This window comes from Triticum urartu, chromosome 3A, assembly GCF_056163025.1.
Source record: "Triticum urartu cultivar PI428250 chromosome 3A, HENAU_Tu73, whole genome shotgun sequence".
Classification (NCBI taxonomy): Eukaryota; Viridiplantae; Streptophyta; class Magnoliopsida; order Poales; family Poaceae; genus Triticum; species Triticum urartu.
In genome coordinates this window covers 383,462,266-383,473,825 of record NC_141875.1, presented here as the reverse complement: position 1 = coordinate 383,473,825, position 11,560 = coordinate 383,462,266, and the positions used below count along the sequence as shown (strand labels likewise).

Below are 11,560 nucleotides of genomic sequence, written 5' to 3'. Positions count from 1 at the left end.
TCGAAACAATGAAGGTGGCTGGCTGCCAACCTTATATTTCAAAACAGGCAAGGCCTGATGAAGTAGAAAGTACAAAGCAAAACTTGGCCATTGCACCAAGGTGCAGGCACAAGTTTAAAGAACAGACAGCAGGAAGGAGGAAAAGAGGGAGAGAGGGGGGGGCAGATTACATCTTGTCTTAGTTGTACTAGGTGGTAATTTTCTGGCACCAAAAAAGTAGATCCTCCTTAACTGATTGACTATGGGCTCTATTGCTCCAGAGATGTAGCATGTGTGCTGCATAGAAGCGAAGGTAAGTCTCAAACCAAACCTTGGAATTGAAAACCCGGTCATTCCTAGCATGCCATAGAGCAAGAGCACATGCGGCAAAAGCAACATTCCAATGGCGTCCGAAACTGAGCTGGTGCTGTGCTTGTTGGACAAAAACTAGGATGCTAGGCACTGAGCAAGCCAAAATATCCAACGCCAGCTTACCCCAAAGAACAGAAGCCGGGGCACATCTTAGCAACAGGTGATCAACGGACTCCACTGCCGGGCAAGCATCGCAATGCACAAAAGGTGCAATAGCAGACCCGCCCTTCTAAACCATATTGTCCCTGGTGTTGAGACGACCTTTGAAAGAAAGCCAGAGGAAGATCCTATGCTTGAGAGGTATAAGCGAATCCCAAACCAAGGGTCAAAGGTCGCCAAAACCCCCCCGAAAAGTGAGCAGACTGTAGAAATGTCTTGTACTGAGCTGCCCAGAGCTGGAGAAAGGGGTGCGTTTGTCATCATTCAAAGGATTAGGGGCAACTTGTGATAACAGCTCATGCAAGGCCAGAAGCTCAATCGCTGCTGTTCGGGAGAGATTAGGATGCAGTTGTATGACCCATGATCTGTTAGCATATTGTGAGAGCACAGAACAAGCCGGTTGAGACACGAAGGAAAACAACGTGGGGTACAACAGGCAAAGGCGACCTGCATCCAGCCATTGATCCGTCCAGAAGGAGGCCAAAGTGCCAGAACCCACAACCCATCTAGAGGAGTTATTGACCAGAGGGATAAGATCCTTGAAACCTTTTGAGATAGTTGTATCTCTACTACGGACACCATGAGGAAGAGTAGCCTGGCAATAGTGTGTGGCAAACCATTTATAGCAAGGTATGTCAGAACTTTGCAGGATCTTGGAAACAAACTTGCACATCATAGCTTGGTTGTGAGCTTGTAGTTGTCGAACACCCAAGCCACCATTGATACGAGGTAGAGAGACAGTATCCCAGGCTACTAAACATTGCCCACCTTTGACCTTATTCTTGACTTGCTAGAAAAAAGCACGCATCAGACCCTCCAACTTTCCAATGGATTCCATAGGCCAGATGAAACAGGCCATGAAATAACTTGGGATACCCGCCAGCACCGAGTTAATACGGGTCAGCCATCCTCCTAAAGATAAGTAAGTAGATAACCATCTAGAGAGGCGACGATCAACCTTGTGAATGACAGGCAGCAACATATCATGAGTTATTTTGTGCAAGGAGAGGGGCAAACCCAAGTACGTACAAGGAAAGGACGAAACTGGGCAGCCAAAGATCCGAGCAATGGCAGAGGTTGTGTTTATATCCACTGAGACAGGCACGAGAGTGCTCTTGTGAAAGTTTATATGGAGCCCAGAGAAAGCAGAGAAAGTTGTGAGGATTGACTTAACGATTTCCGCCTGCTGCGTACTGCCATGAAAAAGAATCGAAGTGTCATCAGCATACTGGAGTACCGGGAAGAAGCTGTCTGAACCAAGGGGGTGCAGCAAAGAGATAGCTTGAAATATTTGACAACACATCCTCTGCAGCACATCAGCTACAAGAATGAAAAGGTACGGGGATAGAGAATCCCCTTGCCGAAAACCTTTCTTTGCCATGATGGGAGCACCCAACTCCCCATTGAGCAGAACTCTAGAGCTGCCAGTAGACAGGAGGGTGCATATCCAGTTAGTCCACACATGTGGAAAGCCTCTGGCATCAAGGATCTTGCGAAGGCAGCACCAACTGATGCTATCGAAAGCCTTATGAAAGTCCAGCTTCAAAGCAATGACTGGCAGCTTTCTTTTATGAGCAAAATAGATCATTTCAGCAGCCAAGGCAAAGTTCTCAACAATCGATCGTCCCTTCAGGAAGCCGGACTGAAGTGTGTGGATCAAGTGAGGGATCCATGTTTTGAGCTGACTAGACAGAACCTTAGAGGCCAGCTTAGGCAAACTATGCACAAGAGAGATTGGCCGAAAGTCACGCATTTCCCGAGGCGTATCTTTTTTAGGCAGCAGGGTAATGAAAGCGGAGTTGATGCTCGAAAGGTCCACTTCATTCTTATGGAAATCACCAAAAAACCTTACGAGGTCGTCCTTTATCAGCAGCTTGAAATCCTTGTAAAACTCATTGGTAAAACCATCAGGGCCCGGACTCCTGTTGTTTGGCGAACAGTTGATAGCTTGCACGATCTCAGCCCAGGAGAACTCTGTTGTGAGCTCCGATAGATCAAGTGGAGTATAAAGAGAGCCAACATCGACTGTATCCATCAAGGTTGCAGGCTGCCCCAAGATAGCCTTGAAATAATCCGTAGCCAAGCGCAATTTCTAATCGGTATCAAAATGCTTGACCCCATTCTGAACAAGCACTCTAATCTTATTACGACGAGCTTGGCAATTGGCCACTGCGTGAAAAAACCGGGTGTTCTCGTCCCCGGACACACACCAGCGCAACTTGGCTCTTCGACGCCAAGCAGCAGTTTGCCAGAGGATCAGGTGCTCAGCCTTGGCGGCCGCAAAAACCCTGAGTGTTGCTTCAACAGGAGAGAGCGATCTCAACTCTTCAACAGCATTTAAATAAGCCAGAACATGCTTTTTGTTGTCCACGAGGATCCGCAGGCTGGGCTTCGAGCGGCACCACTGCCGCAGGGCAGCACGTACGCGCCTCATTTTGAAACTGATCAAAGAAGCAGCAGAGCGGATCTCCCGAGTACCATGAGACCAAGCTTGAGAGATAATGTTGCGAGGTTCCTCCAACTCCGGCCAGTGATTTTCCATACAAAACAGCTTGCTTTTTTGCGTGCTTGCGGAGAAGGACAGAAGCACAGGTGCATGATCAGATGTTGTTGTATGTATGCAAGAGGCAGTCGACTGCAGAAAACTGAGGTTCCAGGCTGCATTGATGAGCACATGGTCCAAACGGACAAGAGTAGGCTGCTCTCTCTTGTTAGACCAAGTGAAGAGTCTGTTATCAAGCTGAACATCGTCCAAAGCATGGTCTCAAATCCATGAGTTAAAACTTTCCAACATACTCCAGTTGATCTGACCCCGGGATTTTTGATGCGCATATCTGTACATATTGAAATGTCCCAACACAACCCAGGGCATGTCAGGGGGACTGGCAACACTACTGACAGCCTCAAAGAAACTCGATCTCTCATGGTTCAAATATGGTGCATAAACAGCTGTGAGGAGGAACGTGATGTTTGTTGATGCAGAGATCATCTTCAGAGTGACATGGAACTTGTGCAGCGCTACCACTTGGCCGAGGAGCACAGCAGGGTCCCAGGCAACCAAGATGCCCCCGGCCGCGCCATCAGACAGAGTAACAGCCTGCTCCTTGAGGTTCATGGGCAAAAATGCATGTAGCTTGAAGGGAGAAATGGAAGGCACCTTTGTTTCCTGCAAGCAGACAACACTAGGGCAGCAAGAGATTATAGTATCATGGACCAACGAGCACTTATCGTCCTCGCCAAGTCCACGAACATTCCAGTTCAGAATCTTCATAGTGCAGTAAAGAACACACAGCCCAGAACAAGCAAAGTAAAAAAGCAACATGATCATGATGAAGTAACCAGAATAGAGCACTAAGAAAGATAACTTGGAGTAGCAGCATACAAACTTAGGACCAACAAACCATAACAAACTACGTGCCTTGAAGAGAGGCAGAGCCAAACTAACTAGAGACTCAAGATGAAACGGACACAAAGGAGAACGACATGACACTACACGAAGGCCCAGACTAGATGCATCCAGCCTAACCATTGAGCGAGTTGAAGACACATGCAGGGGAAGCAGGGGCTGCACCAGCGGATGTGGAGGAGTCAGCCGACGAGACAGGAATGACTTGGATATTGGCTTGTTCCAGGATGGCCCTAGCGTTGAGGTCGCAACACTGGGCAATCTTCTTTAGTTTGCCACGAGTGAGAGGCGATGGCGTGTTCAGCAGGGGCAGCTCGAGCAGGCTGGCCACTGCCACGGTCTTGGTCTTCTTGCGACGGCGAGAGGCGGAGCCAGAGCGTCGCGCCGGCCCTGAGCTGGTGTCAGATCCATCCGCCACTGCCTTCCTCTTAGCCGCGCGCTCGACAGAATCCAAGCGCATGCCGTCGTAGGCACGGCTGATGCGCGGACTGCGTCGGGGCGAAGTAGTGAGCACTGGCGGTAGCACCTCCTCCTCCGCTTGCTGCTCGACGCCAGGCTCCCTGCCCTCCCCGTGACCCCTCTGGCAACTTGATCCCAAAAGGCTGGATCTCGACCGCCTTATTAAGGTCAAGATCCACAGGGACAGCCGCGGCCACCGGCCCCGCACCCAGAGAAGGAGCGGGGAAGAGCTGGAGCATGGCCTTGGGAAGTAGCTCGCCAGCACCAGGCTTGCAAGGCGGCTGGCGGCAGCTGCAGAACATGGTGGCGACCTGAGGAGGCAACGCAGCACAGGCCCCGTGCTGCAGATCGGTGGAAACGGTTGGAGACGGTTGACCACACAGCAGGACCCCCGGCTCGGGTCAAGGGATGCGGTGAAAGGGCCTGGAGCAGATAGGCCGGGCCATAAGGATCTGATGGGCCCGGTAGTGCTGCTGGGCTGGGAACTGGGTTTCCGCAGGAGGTACACCACCGGAAAAGACAAGCGCCGGCCCAACTGCAGGGAGCAGCCCAACAGGCACATTCGCTTTGGGTGGGTGTCTACACTCGACAGAAGGGAGCAAAGGAAGCGTGCGGGAGCACGGCCCACCAGACAGCAACTTGGGCAAAAAGTTGAAGAAGAGGGAATGCAAGCTTTCCCGCGCAAGTACCCCCTTGGTGTAATCAAAGCAAGGAAAGAAATCGTCATCCATGGACAACAGGCGGACTGGGATCGTGCCTGAAGCAACTCTGCTGTTGTTGAGTTCAAGCTTGAAGGAGAAGCACAGGCCCTCCGTGTCGAAGGAGACCGAGACCCGCGGTGTGCGCACTTCCACCGCCCACAGCGAGGAGTGGAGGCATAGCCAGAGCTCGTCCTCGTGTAAGATTTGAGCCTCAGATGGCAGGGAGAAAGCGGATCCTCTGATGAGCTTGGGCTTGGCCGCCAGCTTGAGCATGGCCTGAAAATCGGCCGGAGAGGCCGTCTCCGGGTACAGGAAGGCACGGAAAGCGCGCTCCGCCATACCCTCCCCACCGCTGACATGCCCTCGGGCCGCGGCGGACCTAGGATCCGCACGCCCATGGCGAGGAGAGAGCGGGGCAGGGGGACGGGGATCGGCACCATCCTCATCGAGCCGATTGGGCGGGCGTGGCATGACCGTGGGAGCACCAAGGGACGAGCGACGTCCCAGATTTCATTGATGATGACGTCGGCGTAGATGCCATTGCCATCGACGCGGTGGAAGGTGATATGATGGGGTATGTGATGCAGAGCCTCTACTTTGACGAGGACGAAGATGCTAGAGAACTCGCTGCCATGGAGACAAGCGTGCTCTAGACGAAAGAGACTGGCAAAACCGGCGACGCTCGCCGCCACCCCCAGCCGGTTCCACAGCTCCGGGGGCAACTTCTTGAGCGAGAGGCTGACAACGTGGCGATAGGAGAAGCGGAAAGCATTGTCGCCCGTGTTGTGCGGGAGGATCCAGATGGTGCGGTCGCCCACCTCCATCGGGCTAGCACGCAGAGCAGCAACCTGCTCGGACTCGCGCTGGAACATGAGGAAAGCCGTGCCCACAACAGAGCTGGCGAAGCGAATCGCAGTGGTGCCAAGCCGGTGACGAAAGACCCTGCGAAGACAGGGAGGAAAGAGGCCTTTGGTGGAGAGATGGTGACGAGGCACACTAGGGAGTTCTGATCCGGCACGAGAGGGTAGTGGACATCCAACGAAGAAGGTCGGCCGTGCACTACCGGCTCCATGGCAAGGAGAGGCTGGGGCTGGGCTCAGAGGGGATGGAGGTGTGGAGAGAGCAGGTGAAGAGGCCTATGCGGTGGGGAAAGGCTCTGGGGGAACCGTACTTATAGGTGGATGAGCACGTCGAAGCGAAGGGAAAAGGGACCTATAGCTACAACAGGCGCGAGTGTGGCCAACTAGACAGCAGAGCCAGTAGACCACCGGATCCCTGCAATCCCGTTGCCAGTGTCTATAGGAGAGGCATCGAAAGCAGCGATCATGCAGGTGTTTAGGCTTACCAAACCACAATCGTGGATACGGTGTGGCTCCCGAGGGATTATCAGCAGCGACAGCAGCTAGGGAGGAGAGCAGCGCATCTCTGTAGGGAGTAGGGATAGGATCTGGCGACAACGTAGGAGAAGGACGGGCAGCTGGAGCAACACCAAAATTGCCAGAGGAATCCGCGCGCGGGCCGGCTAACGGTTGGTCAGTGGAAGGCGGTAACGGCGTAATGCAAGGGGCTCGTAGGGATAAGCACAAAGCTAATTGATTGCGGGGCGTCTCTATCCCGCATGCGGCAGAGCGCCCCTCCTGCAGATGCGTTGTGAAATCCCCAGAATCCGGGGCACGCGGGGCCGTGACAGTCAAAGACTTGCTAACAAGCGATGGGGGGGGCAGTGTGCGAAGGACGGGGGTCCGAGGAGAGACGGCAAAAGGGAGTTAGCCTCCCACAAGCGTCGACGTGCATGCACCCATGCAGGAAGTGGCTCATGATGGACAGAAGAGTCCAGAGCAGAAAGAGACATGGCAACAACGATAAAGCCTGACCGCCATGGATCACGGACCACGATCTCCTTAGCAATGCACTCATGAGCCACCTGAAAACAAAAGGAGCCCCTCTGACATGGTTGGACTCGGTAGCCACTGGCACAGCCCCCAAACCAGGTGACCAGGAGGGAGGCGAACGCTGCAGGAGAGAAAACAACACCGTCGTTGAGGACAACGGCGAGAAGGCCGGCCGACCGACTACGGCCAGCCACTACCGATATAGTGCCGCAGCTATACTTGGACAGCATAGCGTCCTCAAACGAAGAACCGTCCATAGAACAAGTCAGAAAACTAGAGACCAGAAACCCTAAAACTAGACCTCAAGGGGAGAGACAGCGCCGGAGCGGCGAGCATGCATCAAAGGAAGGGCTGCTGTCCAGAACAAGCACTACGAAGAACTGACCTGAGAGCCAATGGAGAGCGAAGGCTGAAGAACCGCTGATCCTGAACTAGACCTCAAGCAGCACGACGGGGCTCCACACGGAGGGATATGGTCAGATGCTGCAAGCTTCAATAGCCATATCTCGTAAAATGATATGCGTAGAAACAGCTAAAAGAAGGAAGATGCATGCATGCGCCCATAGTTATTAGTCTCACGTGCATGCATGTAAGAGCCAATTGAATAGGCATGTGCGTTTGACAGCTTGTTGAGCCACTAGTTTGAGGGGAATGGAGCGTCGGTAGAATGAAAACGTTGTCAAGACCGTTAAAACTATTCATTTTCGGTAGCATGTGATAGTACTAAACAGTAATTAATAACTACTCCCTCTGCCTTAAAATAAGTGCCTCAACTTTGTACTAACTTTAATAGTACAAAATTGTACTAAGCTTGAGACACTTATTTTGGGACGAACGAAGTACAATAAAACATGGAAAAATATAATTGATACAGACTAACATAGAAAATTATATTGGCCGCGTAAGAAATAACATTCGAGATACTATTCATTTTTGTTCCCATGCTCGGCCAACCCTCTCTCCCCTGGTCGAGCAACTCCCTTTGACGGTCCACCGTCGCCTTCGATGATCCATATACTCCGGACCTTTCCCTCTTCCTCCGTGTGTGTGTGTGTGTTGATCTAGGGATAGATGGTGTGGTTAAACGCACTTGAAATATATATTTGTAGATTTGGCCTAAGGGGATATACACATTATGAACAAACAATTGTGAATGAAACATGGAACTTATACCCTCACGGTGGTCTACTATCCCTGTATCATCATACTGAAATGGGAACTTTCATTTTCCATTGCCCACGCCTTGCACAATAATATGAGTGCACTCTTTTTTACTCAATCGGGCACCTTTCATACCATGAAGGTCGTACCCCTTGGGGCACCACCTTGGTCGACTAGCTGGTGGACAACTATGGCACCGAACAGAATTTGTCCCTAAACCTTGCATATTGTATGTGGGCACTCTCCTTATTGGACCGAGCACCATTTATACCTCTAAAATTATATCCCTTGGTGCACCACCCAGGTGCGCCGCCGCCTTCGACCATCCATATACTCTTGGCCTTTATCTCTTCTCTTCTCTTCTCTCTCTCTCTCTCTCTCTCTCTCTCTCTCTCTTCTCTCTCTCTCTGTGTGTGTGTATGTGTTGGTCGGGGCATAGATGGATTCGAATGTAATGTTGGCACCAATAGTTGAGGTGTGGTTAAACGCATTCGGAAAATATATATTTGTAGAGTTGGCATAAGAGGACACACCAATTATTAACGAAAATTTGTGAATGAAATATGAAACTTATACCCCTCACAGTGGTCCATCATCCCTTTATCATCATAACGACACGGGAACTTTTATTTTCCATTGCGCAAACCTTGCACAATCATATGAGTGCACTCTTTTTATTGGATCAGGCACCTTTCACACCAAGAAGGTCGTACCCCTCAAGGCACTGCCCTAGTCGACCAAGATGGCAGTGGATCAAATAGAACTAGTCCCAAAAGCTTCCACATCGTATATGTGCACTCTCTTTATTGGGCCGGGCACCTTTTATACCTCTAACAACTGGAACTCTCGGTGCACCACCCTGGTCGAGAAACTCCCTTTGATGGTCCACCATCACCTTCAATGATCCATATACTCCCGGCCTCTGTGTGTGTGTGTGTGCGCGCGCGTGTGTTAGTCTAGGGATAGATGGCTTAGAATGTAATGTTGGCACCAACACTTGACGCGTGGTTAAACACACTTGAAATATATATTTGTAGAGTTGGCCTAAGAGGATACACACATTATGAACAAACAATTGTGAATGAAACATGAAACTTATACCCTCACAGTAGCCTAGTATCCCTATATCATCATAATTGCATGGGAACTTTCATTTTCCATTGCCGACACCTCGCATAATAATATGAGTGCACTCTTTTTTACTGAATCGGGCACCTCTCATACCATGAAGGTCGTACCCCTCGGGGCACCACCCTGGTCGACCAGGTGATGAATAACAGTGGCACTGAACATAATTTGTCCCTAAACCTTGCACATCGTATGTGGGAACTCTCCTTATTGGACCGAGCACCTTTTATACCACTAAAATTATACCCCTCGATGCACCAACCTAGTGCATCACTGCCTTTGACCGTCCATATACATCTAACCTTTATCTCTTCTCTCTGTGTGTGTGTGTCTGCGCGCGCGCACACACACACACACGTGTGCATATGTGTTGGTCGGGGCATAGATGGATTCGAGTGTAATGTTGGCACCAATGGTTGAAAGGGAGAGAGACGGGGGAGGAAGGAAGGAAGGAAGAGAGAAATAGAAGAGGGATGGATTGCGAGAAAGCGAGGAAGAGGGGGAGAAAGAGACGAAGAGAGACCGAGAAAGGTGGTTCAGGTAAAAAAGGTAATAGTAGTATATTTAAATTTCATTAGTATTCATATGTGGACAAAAAATGGATGATTATTTATCAGAACCAAGAAATGAATGAATTTTTTGGTTCTATAGATATTATCTATAGAATACAAAGCACGAAAGCACCAGTCATATTCGAAAAGAGTTCATGATGTAAAAATAAGGTTCTCCCTATCCAATACGAGATCCACTTGATCATGTGTCGCACACATTTGGAGCTGACTCGGTCAAAAGGTTGTGACCATGTGAGCATGCCTTTTTTATTATCAAGTTCATATTTTCCATGAACAAAATTGATCTATCCCTTTCTTTCCTCTCTCATTCCCCGACCATCCCTATAATCCATGCATCCGTTTGAGTCAACGCTTGTGTGTCCGCCTCACGGGCCACCCTTCTTGAGTAGCTTCCTCTCATGGCCCGGCGTTGCCTGCAAACATCCCTATACCACCCGCTCTACCTCTTATTTAGTCTTAGCCACCATGCACCACATGCCACCGACAAAGTTCAACTTGCTTCCACTACAAAAAAAAGACACATCCGTGACATTTTGGACCGAACGAAAAAAATTTCTGTCATACATAGGACACTTCTATGACGATAATTGTGACAAAACCCGGTATCATCATAGATGTGGTGGGCTCCTACTTTTATGACAAAAAATGGGCTTTTCATCCTGGGCGGGCCGGAGACGCGGTTGCATGACATTCTTTGGGCCGTCCATGACGGAAAAAACCATGGTAGAAGCGAGGGGGAGGAAAATTTCGGGGAGTTCCCAGTTACGGTGGGAGGTCAGGGACCGAGTGATGCGCGTTTCTCTCGTACACATACGCGCGTGTGTGCGAGGCGTTGGGCTCTAACTGAACCCGAGCGATTGCACTGCAGGCTACGTGTTACTGAACCCGAGTGATCGATCGATGGCTGTTAACTGAACCCGATCGAGCGATTCCTTCGCTACTGCTGCTAACTGAAGCCAATCGATTGGATGAACAGTGGGCGGTGGCGTTGCCTCTGGATGAACAGGACCCCGTGGTGTGGTGGAGGACTGGATGAACAGTAGACGGTGGAGGGGTGCCCGTGGAGGGGTGTTTGAACAGGACCCCGTGGTGTGGAGGGCTGGATGAACAGTAGACGGTGGAGGGGTGGTTGAACAGTAGCTGGTGGAGTAGCGCGTGGTGGAGGCTGGATTAACAGGAGCCCGTGGAGGCTGGAGGAGGTCGATGGTAGCCCGTGGAGGCTGGAGGAGGTCGATGGTGGAGATGAACAGTATCCCGTGGAGTCCCGTTTTGCAGTACGCCACACCCCTCCCGATGAACAGGACCCCCATTTCGACCGTAGGAGGTCTGTTTCGTCCGTTTTGCGGTACGCCACACCCCTCCCGATCAACAGGACCCCCGTTTCGACCGTAGGAAGTCCGTTTCCTTCGTTTTGCAGTACGCCACACCCTCCCGATCAACAGGACCCCTGTTTCGACCGTAGGAGGTCCGTTTCCTCCGTTCTGCGGTACGCCAGGCCTCGTCTCCATCGCCTGTTCCGTCCAAGCCCTCCCGATGAACACGACCACGCATTCCGTTCGGACCCAGCCGGTTGGCTCCCACGCGTTCCATTGCCTCCCCATGAACACGACGCATTCCGTTGCCTCCCGATGAACACGACACATTCCGTTGCCTCCCCATGAACACGACGCATTCCGTTGCCTCCCCATGAACATGACGCATTCCGTTGCCTCCCCACGAAGAACGACGATG

The 11,560-nt window shown here is 51.1% G+C and overlaps 1 pseudogene; it reads right to left on the bottom strand.

Moving 5' to 3' along the window:
- Positions 1-2,602: 2,602 nt before the first annotated feature.
- LOC147979775 (uncharacterized) lies at positions 2,603-3,781 on the bottom strand (annotated as a pseudogene).
- Positions 3,782-11,560: the final 7,779 nt, after the last annotated feature.